Source organism: Neovison vison, chromosome 12 (assembly GCF_020171115.1).
Source record: "Neovison vison isolate M4711 chromosome 12, ASM_NN_V1, whole genome shotgun sequence".
In the NCBI taxonomy this organism is placed as follows: Eukaryota; Metazoa; Chordata; class Mammalia; order Carnivora; family Mustelidae; genus Neogale; species Neogale vison.
In genome coordinates this window covers 49,936,957-49,952,706 of record NC_058102.1, presented here as the reverse complement: position 1 = coordinate 49,952,706, position 15,750 = coordinate 49,936,957, and positions in this window count along the sequence as shown.

The following is a 15,750-nucleotide window of genomic DNA, read 5'->3' as shown; positions in this document are numbered from 1 at the left end:
AACCAAGATGCCCCAGGCAGCGGTTCCCCTGAAGACTAGACCTGTGCTAGACAATGAACAAAGCAGAGTCAGTCAACAGCGGAAAGGCAGGCCCTTCAGAATAGCTACAAATAATGCAGGGTTGGGGGTAGAAGAGGTCTGAGCTGGCAAAAGGCATTCCCTCAGCTCCCAGGTTAGGCTGGACACAACCTCAAGTCAAAGAGCATCTCGGCAGGGGTTTTTTGCTTGGTTTTGTTCTGTATTTATTTGTAAGTCATTAACTGAAGTCTTGAAACAAAATCCAAATCATCCTATCTTTGTAGGTTCCCTACACTGAAAGATTATACTCTGGTCGGTACGCTTATTTTATCTCCGTGGTTTAACATGTATCAAAAGCCTTACACTGAACAAAGCTATTGTTCAAATGAAGTCACTGTCAGGAAGAGAACTGAAAAATTGTGATTCAAGAGCCTGATGTCTCTCTGAACCACCTATCAGCCACAGAATAAACAGAGGCAGGTGATTTTATAATCAATCCTTTTATCCAGATATGTAGAATTCCACAGTGACTTTGGGGCCCTTAAATCTGATTCAGATTAGCCTAGTTAAGTTTCTAGGCTATGTTGATCGCTGTTTTTTCAAATATTTGTAACCAATTGTTAACATTAGCAAATATTTATTTTAGCATGAGAAATCTGTGAACATTTGTGAACTCTTCTCCTCCTGAGATACAGGGATCTCCAGACATCCTGGAACCCCCACCTTCTAAAACAATCCCCGGCTAACTGCCTCTCGCACAATAACCTGGAAAGCTCAACTTCTCTTGTATGTGATCTTGCAATTAGTATATTCACCTAGATTTCACATTCTAAATATAGCTGCCATCACAGTTCTATATATAGATGACAGTTACTTCTACAGAAACTCTTAAAATCTACTATCACCATGCCAATAGGTGTTATTATGGGTCCTTTTACAAAAGAAGAAACTGAGAGGTCATAGAGTTTGCCTAAAGCTGAGGAGCCATTCAAGGTGGGAGTTAGCATTTAAATCCATTTCTGATTCTAGAAGCTCACATCTCTAATTATCCTGCAGCAAAATCAAGTTGCCCAAATTGCTTTTCCATAATAGAAAGCATTATTTTGATCACCAAATGTTTTTCTCAGGTACATTCCAAACCTGACAAGATAAGGAATCCATGGGGGGCCTTTGATTCATTCAGAGTCTTCCTTAGGTTAAACTCCAGGAGGAGTAGGGGTTTAGATCAATCAGTCAACAAGTGTTTACTGAACACATGAGATTGTTCATACCAGGCATTATAAAAAACATCTTGGAGTATCAGAATTTATTATTATTTTGATATTCCAACATAGGGGGAGAAGGGAGGAAATCAAGCAGATACCTTGGGAATTTAGGAAGAAATAGAGAATGGGTCTTAGAATGACAAGAAGCACTGATGAGCAGTCAAATGACAGTTTACATGAAATAGGAGCCTGGGAAAATTAGTTGTTTAAGAGGTGCTTGGGGGGTAGGGGGGTGGGGGAGGGATTATTGCATTAAACCAATGGCCTTAATCTAAGTATGACTCATGATTATGCTGAAATTTGAGATTATCTACCATGCAATCAATCGTATCTAAAGAAAAAAATGTAGTTAAAAATGCATGTATATATGAAATGCAGCCTTAGAACAAAGAACAATGCCATATAATAACATTATAAATGTTTTCCTAAAAAATATATAAGCACTCCCTAATAGGACTGCCATCTAACTATGCAGCCTTTCGGTTTCAGTAGTAAACAAGGAAGTTGATTAAGTACTACTTACTGTATTTGATAATAAGGAAAAACAAATGGCATAATAAATTATTCAATTAAAGGCCATTTTTTATTTCATTCCATCAGAGGGCAATGAATTGGCTTAGGAAAAAACTGGGGAAAATATACTAATCTTCGTTTTAGTGGCATGTTATTACACACTAGTAAAACCAATTGGACTCATCTAGAGTCAGAAAGAGGCTGTTAAAAGGATGTTGCCTTCAGTACTTTTTTAAGAATCAAGAACAACAACAACAACAAAAATAGTATAGATAAGAAAATGTGTAAACTATTCATATTTATTTTAAAAAACCACCTTGTCTTTGGCACAACTTCTTCAAATACCATACAGAACAAAAAAGTTTTGCTCTGTTTTGTTTACTTAAAGCAACTGTAAGATATAATTCAGTGGTATGACCTGGAACTAAGTTCTAATATACTCTGCTCTAGGTCTATCTCTTTCCCATCATGATTTTTTCATAATGCCAACCCATTGGTTCCCTTTATTCATTCAACAGATATTAAGTATCCACCCAGTGCCTTGCACCATGGTAGGCAGTATGGACAGTAGGCAGTATGGACACAAATAAGAAGACAACCACACAGGTGATGATACAACAACCATCGTATTTCAAAATATCAAGAAAAAGATTTTCACTGTAAAACATTCCTCTATCATTTCTGCTTTAAAACCATCTACTATATCATCAACAGGGGCATATTTAAGCAGAGAATATTTGTAGCCTTAGACGTGAAAGGGCACTTTTCAAGGGCCAGCCCACAGATTGCCAATGACAGAAGAGAAGCTCCCTGGTCATCTGCCAGCTACCTTTCTCCGGGTGGGAGTAGTCTCTTTAGGTCTCCAATTCTTCTTCAACTCCGCAGGGGAGACCAGGAATAACATGGTACCAAAATGGTTCCTGGTTCTTCTTCCCCTAGAGTCAAAATCCTTAAGTTCAAACCTAAGCCCTGAAAAGCAATGGAAAACCTCCATGTGAACACAACTACTCTATCATCTGAAAATCATTTATCTTGCTGTCAATTCACCAAACCTACTATGAGCCAAGCACTCTTCTGTGTGTTAGGGATACAGCAGTAACCAAACAGACAAAAATCCCTGCCTTCTTATTATTCAACAATAAACAATAGGAATATACAGTATACAAATAAATAAACCCAATGAATAGTTTGTCATATCATCCTATGGAAAAATTTAAAGCAAGAAAGAGGAGTGTTGAAGAGGTTGCAATTTCAAATAAGGTAGTAAGGGAAGGCCTCACTAGGAAAATGACCTTATGCAAAGACTTGAAGAAGGTGAGAGAGGAAGTTGTACAAGCAGAGGGAAGAGCAGGTGCAAAGAAAGACCCTGAGACAGGAACAAATTGGGTGTTTCTAAGGCCAGTGTGACTGCAATAGATTAGAGGAGGGAGCTGGAATAGGGCAATAAGGACAAATGGGTAACAGAGACTATGCAGAGCCTGGTTATGGAGGGCCTTCTCCCTCGATTCTCACTCTGGGTGAGAGAGGGTACCATTAAAGTTTTTTGAGCAGATCTGACACATTTTGAAAGTATCACTCTGGCTGTTTGGCAGTGACTTGTTAGAAGAACAAAGGACAAGGGGGCAAACAGAAATCCAGTTAGGAGGAAAATGCAATGATCTAGGTAAACACAGGTGATGCTGGCTAACTGAGTTGGACATGGTAGAGGTAGGAGATGATGATCACATTATAGACACGTCCCGTAGGTGGAGTCAACAACAGGATGTTCTCACACACTAGATGTGAAGTATGAAGAGGTAGAGAAATCCAAGAGATACCTGAGGCTTTGCCGTGAGCAGGCAGCAAGATGGACCTGCCACATACAAAATGAGCAAAAACCAGAGAGGAGCAGATTTGAAGGAGCATGTCAGAAGCTTGATTTTGGACATTTTAGGTGTAAGATGTCTGCCTGTGAGACATTCGAATGGAGATGTTGAGAGTCAAGGGAATCTGGAAGCCTGGGGTTAAGAGAAAGGAGTAGGATGAAGATGCAAATTGGGGAAGTGCCAGCATCATCAATGAGACTGGATAAAAGCACAAAAGAACAGGAGGTACAAGGGCCAAATGCTGGTGCACTCCACTATTTAGACATCAAGGACCTGAGGGAAAAAACAGTAAAAGAGACCAAAAAGGAGGAGCTAAGGAGGGAAGAGGAAAAGTAGGACAATGTGAAAGTCCAACAACCCCGTTGAATAAAGTGTTTCCAGAACGGGACTAGTTCATTATCTCAGATTCTGTCAACTGGCCCAGTGATACATGATTGAGAATCGACTACTAGATGTAACAACATGGAGGTCATTGCTTATCTTGGTAGAAGATGGCGTAGGGCACAAAAACTGGCTTGGACTTGGTTCAAGAGAGAATAAAGAACTATTACAGAGTGAAAATAGGGACATCTCTCAAGGGATTTTGCTATTAAGAGGAGGAGAAAATTGTAGTGGTTACTGGAGGGACTGAGAGGGAAAAGAACATCAAGGATCTATGCAGAGTGACAATAATCCAGCAGAGGGGGACACCAATGACACTGGAGAGAGGGGAGGATATGCTGGAGCCATGTCCTGGAGAAGGAATGGGATCCTGAGCACCAGGAGAGCCCTGGCCTTGCAGAGGAGCAGAGAGTTCGACCACAGTCACAGGAGTGAAGACGGAATATATGAGCAGAGACACAGACAGAAATTCTCTTCTAATTGCTTCTATTTTCTAAGTGAAATGGCAATAGGAAGCAAAGTTTTCAGCAGAGGGTGAGAATGGAAGAGGAGGTGTTGAAGGCTCGAGGAAACAGGGAAGAGTGGGAGGCATTAGTCATCTAGGAGGGCAGCAGCATGAATGAACTGACCAAGAAATTGCAGTCTGATAAGCCGGCAGCGTGATCAGTGATTCCACTGGGGATCAGTGATTCCAAAACTCCAGAGAAGCCAGTCAGCTTGACACAGTGCTCCTCTCCAACCGCATTAACTGGCACAGGAAGAAACCAGAGGGGTAGCAAGTGGAGTTCAACCAGGAGAGAGGGATGCGGAAACGAAGAATCCACCTCAGAGACTGCTTATATGATGGAAGAGGAATTTAAGTTCGAGAGAAGGTAGACGAAGACATGGGAAGCACGTGGCTAGTATGTCTAAAGAGGGGAGAGTCAACAGGTTTTGGGCTCTCCTGGGATTGAAGGTCACTGGAGTTCAGGGTAACAGGAAGACAGGTGCCATGTGGACAGCAGAAGGCCTGAAAATGAGGTAATGGGGGGGCGGCAGTCCCAGTGCATGACACGTTTCAGGGAAGCTAGTCTCAAATATACTGGTCTCAGGATGGCCTTACATTCTGAGAAATGAGTGAGGGTCCCAAAAAGTTACTGGTTACGCGAGTTATGCCCTCTTGTACTTACCTATCACTATGAAAACAGGAAAGTTTTAAACACAAGAGTATGCAAGCATGCATTCCAGGCGGCTTCTGGAAAAGAACACTGTACACTCCCAAGACAAGGAAACTAAAAAGGTAAACAACGTCTTCGTATTATCATGGAAACAGACCTCACAGACCGTCTAAAAGTGTCTTCCAGACCCCAGAGGTCACTGGACCTCATTCTGGTAACAGCGAGGGCCACTGAAGACGTGGTCCCAGGAGCAGGAAACGGAGGTACCGTGGTGGTTACAACCCCTGAAAGAGAGAAAGACACAGGATGGAGACACCAAGAAACCAGAGGGATGATTTATAGGAAGAGTGAACTCACAAGAACTGTGACAGAAAGAGTATGGTACAAGTGGCAGAGAGCCAGGAGAGAAATCGGCCACACACGCCAGGGAAGTGCCAAGAGAGGGGAGAAGCGGCTTGTAGAGGGCAATGGCATGAGATTCAAAAGGAGGCATTTTTAGAAAGGGGGGAAGGACAACAGCCGGGAAATAGCAAAGAAGAACAAAAAAGACCTCCTATCCTCCTCCGGCAGAAGGTGAAAGAATACAAAGGAAGAAATGCCCTGACGGCAAGCCACAGGTCAGACCCAGCAAGTGAAGGGGAAGTTCACGGAGGAGACTGAGGATATAAAGGGTTTTGCTGATGATAAACAAGGAGTTCCAGGGAGTGCAATAGAATAGGAGGTAAGGGATCCAAAAAGGGGCCACACAGCATCTGTTCCACTTACTACTGCCATGTCACAAATGACCCTGAAACTTAGCTGCTTTTTAAGAACCATTTAATTATGCTAATAGCGTCTGTAGGTCTGGAATTCGGACATGACACAGAGAGAATGGCCTGTATCGATTCCATGATGGTCTGGGGCCCCCGCTAGGAAGATTTGAAGGCCAGAGCACTTAACGACTGTGGGCTCAAATTTCCCAAAGGCTCATTTATGCACCTGTCCAGGGCCTACGCTGGGAAGACTGAGGACCAGGACTGCCAGCCAGAGCACCTACATGTGCCCTCTACAACAGAACCCACTTGCTCGTCAGAAGCAGGAGAGCCAGCCGGTAGCTCAGGACTCCAAACATAAGTGTTCCAGCCAACAAGGTGGCAGCTGCATTGTCTGCTGAACCCCAGCCTCAGCAGGCACATGGCATCCAGCCCAGGGGACCCTGTTGGTTAAAGCAGCCACACGCCTGCCCAGATTCAAATGGAGGGGACACAGATACTCAGTGGGAAACCTGTCAAAAACCTGGGAGGCTGTATTTTAAACCATCTTCTAAGTACATCTTCTGTCCCAAAGGAGCAGTTTCCAGACGCTGAAAGAGGAAATGTACAGGAACGTGATATAAACCGTGGACTAATTTTCTCTTCCTGCGTGTTACGGACTGAATGTTTGTGTCCCTATGTTGAAGCCCTTACCCCCCGCATGGCTGTACCTGGAGATAGGCCTCTAAGGAAGTAATTAAGGTTAAATGGCATCATGAGAGTGGGGCCCCAGTCCCACAGGATTAGTGTCCCTATATGAAGACAGTCTTCTCCACCCCTTCCACCTCCATACTCATGCATACTCCAAGGAAAGGCTATGTGAGCACACATGGTGAGAAGACACTGTTGGCAACCCAAGGACAGAGCTGCCACCAGAAACGGACATGACACCTTGATCAAGGACTTCCAGCCTCCAGAACAGTGAGAAAACAAATCTCTCTTGTTTAAGCCACTCAGTCTGTGGTATTTTATGAAATCCCAAGAAGACTAGGACACCATCCCCCTTCCTTTTTCAGTATGATGTGTAGAGACTGAAAGGGTAGGGTTTTGAGTAAATGAAGTCATTGAATGGAGAACCCGGGTCACACCCAATAATATTATGTACTGTTGATGAGAAAACAAAACTATTCTTCATTGGTAGGGCTTTTACACACACACGCATCATATCAGTTCAAGTTCACGAACAAAGCCAGATGAGGTGCTTTCCCAACAGATACAGCAACACTACAGATGTCTGATTCTAGCCTGGCAAATTTTCATTCTCCTAACTAAAACTATAGGGGGGAAAAAGTGAACCATTAACAAAAAAACTAAAATTTACATTGCCTTGCTCAAGGTTTTCATTTAATGAAAATGTGCTCTGCACATACTAGAAAATTATACATTTAAAAAGAAACACTTGAATTCATCTGAGAAATCTAATTTTAGATGCCATTCGCTTTTGGTCAGCAATCTTGACACTTCTGAAGTGGGCAGGGAAGAAATCCTTCTGACTGTCGAAGTGTGACTTCACAAGCATAGTCGCATACTCTGCTCAGTCTTTGTCATGGAATTTATGAATATCAGTAATAAGAGTTATAGGGGCGCCTGGGTGGCTCAGTGGGTTAAGCCGCTGCCTTCGGCTCAGGTCATGATCTCAGGGTCCTGGGATCGAGTCCCGCATCGGGCTCTCTGCTCAGCAGGGAGCCTGCTTCCCTCTCTCTCTCTCTGCCTGCCTCTCTGTCTACTTGTGATTTCTCTCTGTCAAATAAATAAATAAAATCTTTAAAAAAAAAATAATAATAATAATAAGAGTTATAAATACTTGATGCTAGAAGATATCAAGAAGGAAAATTATTCACAGATTACATATCCCAATAAAATAAACAAACCAATAAATACTACTGTATTATCTGAATATTCACCTATGTTATTTCCTACCATTTTATTGTTGTTTAATGTACTAACACATAAAATCTATCTTCCTTAACTTTTTCTCAAGTGATGAACTGTACCAAAAAAACACACAGACTGCTTATTTATGCTGTCAAACTCTGTATCCAATTTGCATATTGTCTGTTATATTCGACAACTGTGAAAACAAAATGAACACTTAGTAAAATAATGGCTCTAACATCAAGTCACACGAGAAGTCTTAGGAATACAGGGATCTCTTTTAAACATCTTTACTCAAAATACAAGGTAAACCTTTAAAACACATCAGTATCTAACAGTTAATGCACATTGCAATTACGCAGTCGTGAGAAGAAATATGTCAATTCTCATGTTCACACATTTGCTGATGCAACATAAAGGACGGATTTCTAGTAAATAGTAATAGTAAAGCTATTAAGCTATTAAGTGAGAGAGGTGTACATACCAGGGAGACCAATAGAAGGTACTGGTCAAAATGACTCTCCAGCTTCAAGCTACATCATCTCTGGGTTGCTTTGTTTCTTTTCTCTGTGACATTCAGATCTCAGGGAAAGACACCCATCTGAAATGGGAACAGGACTCTTCCCTGTGATCAATCACTCACTCACCCTTCTGACTCTTGTTCCTTCTAGTTTTAAGTTTTCAAGTCACTGAAGCCACTCCAGACAGCTGGTACAACAGAAAATTGTGGGGGGGGGGGGGGGGGAGACACACACAGGAAGGGGCAGGGGAACAAACGATCAGATATAAGTGTCCAGTACCTGCAAGGGCTGCACACTCCCTGACAAGTACAAATGGAAAGAATATCTAACACCTGTGGAGTTTGGCAGGTATTGGTGCAGATTTTGACCAATGACCCTCATCAATGGTTATTTGCCACAGGCAGCACTCAACACACTTAGCATCAGAACAATACAATGGTGGTATCCACAGAAGATGCTGTAGGACAGAAGCAGATGAGGGTGCCTCCCGAGATCCCACAAACTCCATCATGATTCAAGGAAAAGAGTTAAGTGCTTACTGGCTCCCAGGAGGGACGCAGAAATCCTTGCAGGACTGGTACCTAGAAAAGGCCCAGTTTTGACAAGAAGGTCACAGGCTCCAAGGATCTCACAAGTAGAGACAATGGCAAGGTCCAGGAAGTCCAAATCAGCTGCCAGGATGACATTCAAAGACGAAACAGGAACAGTCTCATTTCAGTGAAGACCAGGGCACAATGCCCGGTCACTAAGCATGCCAAGTCTAGAGCAGTGGACGCAGTGAGGGTCACACAATGAATAAAGAGAAGGAGGGAAGAGAAAACCCTTGAGAAATGAGAGCAATGACCAAAGAGTTTTTAAACTGAAGCCTTATTAATTAATAAGACCAGATGTCTTCCATCTTCAATATGAATAGGGATCTCAAAGGAAAGGTGGGAGCCACTATAGAAAATAAATGGTTTCATTTGTATATCTTAAAACTAGTGTGCACATTTTAACACACACCTCTCTTCCATCCTTCTGAACCTTCTTCCCTACGCCCAACTACATAAACATATTTAAAACCGATACTCTTCAAAGAATGGTCTGTGGATGAACCATGAGAGACTATGGACTCTGAAAAACAATCTGAGGGGTTTGAAGTGGCGGGGGGGGGGGGGAGGTTGGGGTACCAGGTGGTGGGTATTATAGAGGGCACAGCTTGCATGGAGCACTGGGTGTGGTGAAAAAACAATGAATACTGTTTTTCTGAAAATAAATAAATTGGAAAAAAAAAAAAAAGAATGGTCTGTGGTGAGTGTCAATCAGGAAATTGTTTATTACTTGTCCATGGTTACATAAATATTGAAAATGAAGACAGGTGTTCAGAAATTCATATAGGAAGATGGGATTGCCCCAACATCCAAGTCTAGGATTAATGAGCTCATTTGTCCATAAACGGGGTAGGGACAAATACAGGTGTGGCCAGACTCAGATGACTCCGGTGAGACACAGTACACTCACTGGGCTATATAGGACCACATATCAGACTGGGATAAAAAAGAGCCCTTCACCAGGTGTAGTGTAAGAAGCACTAATGTAGGGAGTGCCTGGATGGCTCAGGGGAATCAAGTCTATGATTCTTGGCTTCAGCTCACCTCGTAATCTCAGGGTCATGAGATTAGCTCTGTCAGTTTCCCCCTCTGCCCTTCCACCCACTTGCCTGTAGGCACTCTCTCTCTCTCAAATAAACAAATAAATCTTAAAAAAAGAAGAAGGAGAAGCAGCAGCAGCAGCAGCAGCAGCAGCAGCAGCACTAAGGTAGATCAGCACGCAGCCTAACATTGCTACTAACTGCATTGCCAATACTGGGTTTTGTATTTAGGATTACTTTGATGCAAAACAGACCAGTAAGAATGGAGGACTTCACATGTAAATAATGTGTTCATGCCCAGGAAAGACCAAATGACAATAGATTGTTAAAACCAAGGTTCCAAAGGAGTTCAGCCAGGAAAAAAAGAAAAGGAAAAAAAGTGACAATATAACTTTCGAAAGCAACACGTGACAATTTGCTTTCCACAGCGGCAAGGACCACATTCACACTCCAAGAGCGAATTTAGTTTCAGGCAAATAATATCCAGTCACATAAAAATAAATGTCATTAATTTGAAAGTTATTGATTTTTCACTAGTTTTTTTTGTATTTCATCTGTAAAATCTGTTTTGGTTCTGTGGTTGTACCAGAACAATAAGCATCAGGAGTTTAGGCCCAGTTTTATGTTAGTACATATTTAAGTGGCAAAATAAAAATGAACTCAGCAGTAAAGATCTGCAAGACATTTTTTTCTCCAGTAAAAAGGTTCCATACAAGATTTCAATGTGAAAGTAATGGTCCCTTGACACTGGGTTGAGATCAGAAGCCGGGACTGGAGGGAGGCAGAAACCCAACAACAGGGCACGGGTGGCCTGGTCCACCTGGAGTCTGAGCCGGATTATCAGGGAAGAGGCTGTCTTGACTGTGCAGCTTTGTAGGTGTTGTCATTTAGTTGCATCATTTGAGTTGTTTTGTAACAAATGGAAGCCTAATGGAGAAACCTCATAACAGCTGAACTTCATTTTGGAAGACTGAATTAAGATTTTTTAAAGATACTTTTTAAAAGTAATCTCTATATCCAACTTGGGGCTCGAATTTCCAACCCAAAGATCAAAAGTCATATACTCTACCAACTAAGCCAACAAGGTGCCCTGAAAATTAGATTTTTACTTTTTACTTCTTCCCTTTGTAATATAATAGCTTTTACCCCATAACATAACCCCAGGGGGTCAGTATGCCAAGAATCATCCTAGTTTCACAGATGAGAAAAAGGAGGTTCAGAGGGGAGTCTGTGGCTCGGCCAAACAACCAGAAATATGGCTAAGAGAGGACCTGAACCCCAGTTCTCTAATTTTGAGTCCCGTATAAGAAGCATTTTTAAACTTAATTCACAGAGTACTTAGCTGTTTTCAGAAAACAATAATATTAAAAACTCCACCCAATTCTATTATGAGGGGAAAAAAGTGGTAGTCACATGACTACCACTTTTCTCTTTCAATTAAAAAAAAACCACTTAAAATTCCATATTAGTTATAGAAGGTTAATGCATAGAATTATTTTTCCTTTAGAATTAGACAGTATATGAATTTTACATAATTAAAAAAAAAAAACTAGTGCACATTAAGCTACCACCATGGTCCAATCACTTTAGTGGCCCTCTATTTTCACATTGTTCTATCAGATGATGTTTACATTTTTTCCCCTACATAAAATTGGTGAAGACAAAATAAAGGCAATATGAGGTAGAAAGAATACCAGTCTCTGTATCAAGGCACTGGGTTTTACGATACGACTCTGACTCTAACTGCGACCTAAAGCAGAGACCTACATGGCCCCTCACCACCACTACCACCACCCCCCAACCTCCTGCCACCATGTTTCCCACATTCACCTGTGTACCAAGTCCTCCTCCTGAGGGCATCTGCATGGCCTGAAACATAGCCTCCCGGTGACCCCACCCCTCCAGTGCTTCCCTTTTTGAATATTTTCTCCTTGCCTCTAGGGTGACCCTTCCAAGATATAAATCTGATCCCTTCACTTTTTTATCAGAAAACCTTCCATTTAACCCAACGCCTGATGGAGACAATGGGAACTCCTCAATCTGACATATGAAGTCCTTCCAAATCTGGCCCTCTCTGGTCTCATCTTCTCCACCTAGCCTCCCCACCTCATTGGGAAATGCATATTCATATCCTACATTCCATATGTATGGTCCTATTCTACACCTCAGCCCCTTAAGAAACTAACAGTGGTTCCTGGCATATTTTATTCTACAATGCTTTGGAGTACACCACACCCATTGCCTGAAATTTCTACCCTCACCTCCCTGCCTAACCTTCTAAATTCCTCTCCTTCCTTCAAGTCTTTTAAAACTTCCTCTGTGCCACCTCCTCAGACAGTTAATCCCTCTTCTCTGCTCCCCAGGCACTAATCTTCACAGAAGAGAGGCTGTACTGAGTTATTTGTCAGATCCATGACTCTCTAACTCTACATAATAATAATAATCTCCTTGAACATGGGAACCATGATTTTCTCATCCCCAGTACCCAATATGGCAGCTAGTGGTTAATAAAAGTTTGCTAAATGTATGAAAAAAGTGGCTTTAAGAGTTTCTTCATCTTCATGTCAGCCAGACTAGAATGTATCAATGACCTCCCCTCCATATCATTCTGTGTTTTAGTACGGCTTTTTACAAAACACTCGATTTTTTTTTTTTACTGGTTTATGAAGTTTTTAAAGAATAAAAATGTATCATTTCATCAGCAGGACACCTTGAGGCGTTAAGTTTACAGATCTATATCAAGATGTCATAAAAATAATGAGTTGCTCTTACCGAGCCCGGAACTATATCAAAGGTACTGTCATAAATTCCACATTTGTTAATTTCATCGAATCCTCCCATGAGGCCGATGTGATTTATCCTCATCTTCAAGAAGAGAATACAAGGGCTTAGAGGACTTAAGAGACCACACAGCTAGGGAGTGCTGAAGGGATTTAAACCCACTGTTTCTTGACTTCCAGTACCTTGTCCACCACAGTGCTGGGTGGAGCTAAGGAATCCAGCTGGGATACTACACCCGTCTTCACATTATTTTCAACACCTGATTTATTGCCTAAAGTTTAATCACTGTCGAAATGAGAGGCAGTAAGAAAGTCAATCAGGTGCATTTTAATTGGCAAATATATTTAAAGAACATTAACATTCCCATAAAACTGACAGTACCCTTTGGTCACTGACATGCCTAAACAAGTAGGTTTCTTGACTAAAGAAATTCGTATTGGTAGGTGTTTATATTTATATTTAGACAAACTTTGAATTTATAAAGAAATACAATTTACTTTTTTAAAGATTTTATTTATTTGATAAAGAAAGACACAGGGAGAGAGGGAACGCAAGCAGGGGGAGTGGGAGAGGGAGAAGGCTTCCTGCCCAGCAGGGATCATGAAGCCTGGGATCATGACCTGAGCCGAAGGCAGATACTTAACGAATGAGCCACCCAGGCCCCCCAACAAATAAACTTTAATAAAAGATAAAACAAGAGATTCAAACCCAGCTTTTGCTTTTGCATTTGAATGTCGTTCTGTTAGACATGTTACTTTGTATCACTATTTTACTATTGAATTTTGTATTACTAAACTACCATTATAATTTAACTGAAAATAAGCTGATCGGATCCTAAGTGCCTTAAGGCATCAGCCATCCTGCAACATTTAATGTAACAGTTTTTAAAACAATGATATTCAATTCTCAATATCCTTTACCAGCTTAAGTTGATACTTCTTTTTCTTGGTGAAAAAAACCAATCAGGTTACTGCAGAAGAAAGTATTATCTGAAGTCCCTTTGTTTGGCTACTGAGCCTTCTGATAGATAGCTAGGCTGAGAGTTCGGATGGATGGCTTTAATTAAATAAAATGTTGGCAAAAAAGCAAATGCACAATGGCTATTAACAATACAGTAGTTTCCCAGTTTGTCACAGGGAGGAAAAATAACTAATTCTTGTTAATTCTTGCCTTCATGGCAAATACTCTTTGGAAAGAAGGAAAACTATGGAATTATCAAATCTTTGGTGGAAGAGCCATTCTCTTAAATGATTATCTTTAAGTGTAGTCAAATAATTCTCCTCAAAAATATGTTGATACCTTAATCCTTATTGTTAGAGTTAATAAACCTAGCTGGTCAGTTTGTCAAAAGCCCAAAATATACTTTGGAAGTTTTGTCTCACTATATGTAACTAAAAACCCTTTTGATGAATTCTTGATGAAAGATTTAGTGTCAGTTTATTTGGTCTAAAAAAAATGCATGTTTTATCTGTGTGTGTATCTGTAGATAATTATGCTAAAAATTTCATGTCAAGAATGTAACTTAACTTCTTTTTTTGCATTATTTCTTTAGAAACTGGTGCCCTGAGTCGTGGATTTTTAACTTTAAGCACTTCTTTTTTTTTTTTTTTTTTTTTCCCCCATTCTGTGAGCATCAGTTGCTTCATCTGTCAGGGGAAATAATAATACCTACCTTACAGGCATGTGGTAAGGTTTATACCAAATAATGCATGTGAAGTGTCCAACACCATGCCCAACGCATAGCTGACTTCCCATGCATTTTGACTTCTTCTCTTTTCCCCACAGCACTCCCCAGTCAAATGTCAAATTTCAAACTGAAATTTTTGATAAGTAGGTTGTATAGAATAGAGTCACCAGATCTCCTTGAGGTGCAGAAAATGAAATGGACCAAAGATATAATAAAGGCACACTATTTAAACCACCTGTGCTTTCTCATAGGTACTTCATAAAAACTAAATTCTTTGTATCTACAGAGATCCAAATATTCTCAGTTAACAGAACCGAAGCAAAACCCCAGACATGATAATTTCTATAGAAGTCCAAAGGGAAGTTCTCAAGTTTACTTGCATGCCTCCAAAACTCAAGAACAGAAACACGAAGAGAAAGAGAGCTATACAAAATGCATACATTTTCCCCTGATGAATACACACACACACACACACACACACACACACACACACTTTACTAACCAAAGCCACAGAAATCAGAAAGGAAGCTACAAGGCAAAGGAAGCATCCTTAATTACTGAGACTTTCCTTAACAGCTGTATTTCTATTACACGTGATAAACTAATAAGCAGATTAAAACAACTAATACATTACTTAATTTAATTCGAGTGGTATATTAAACAGTTTTCAGAATCATTTCTCTTCTCCTAAAACATTTACCCAGAAGCGCATTAGGTGACTTTTCAATGGATTGGGTTTATCAGCTCCAGCAGAAAGGAAGGGGGGGCAGATAAAAGTGTCCTGAATTTTAATAGTATGTCATTGTATGTGGGTGAATCTTAATAGGTCATTGTGGAAGTGACTGTATTAACTGCAACAACCTATGTGTTACAGTTGCTCTGCTCAGCACTGCAGGCAGTAGCAACAGTTCACTCAATATGATCTTGACAGAAGCCTTCGAGATGAACCCAAGTTATGAACGGTGTGTAGGTATGGGAAGAAATGATACAACTCTCTCTTTGTATGCGATAATACTAAGAAGGCAGTTTCCCTAAATCTTTGTGTTGAGATTAACATTTTTTTAAAAGAATAATGCTAAGAAATACTTGTTCAAATATGTGGTCCTTAATGAAGCTAGCAGTCTGTATTAATTTGCATTAAGTTTCAGGAAGAGATTTAGCTAAACAAAATCTACATGAAAAAATGTTATGCTAGAGTAGTCTCCATAATGGGTTTTAGAATGTTTAAATGGAAATTGCAGTTGAGGGTGGGGGGAGGATGTGGAA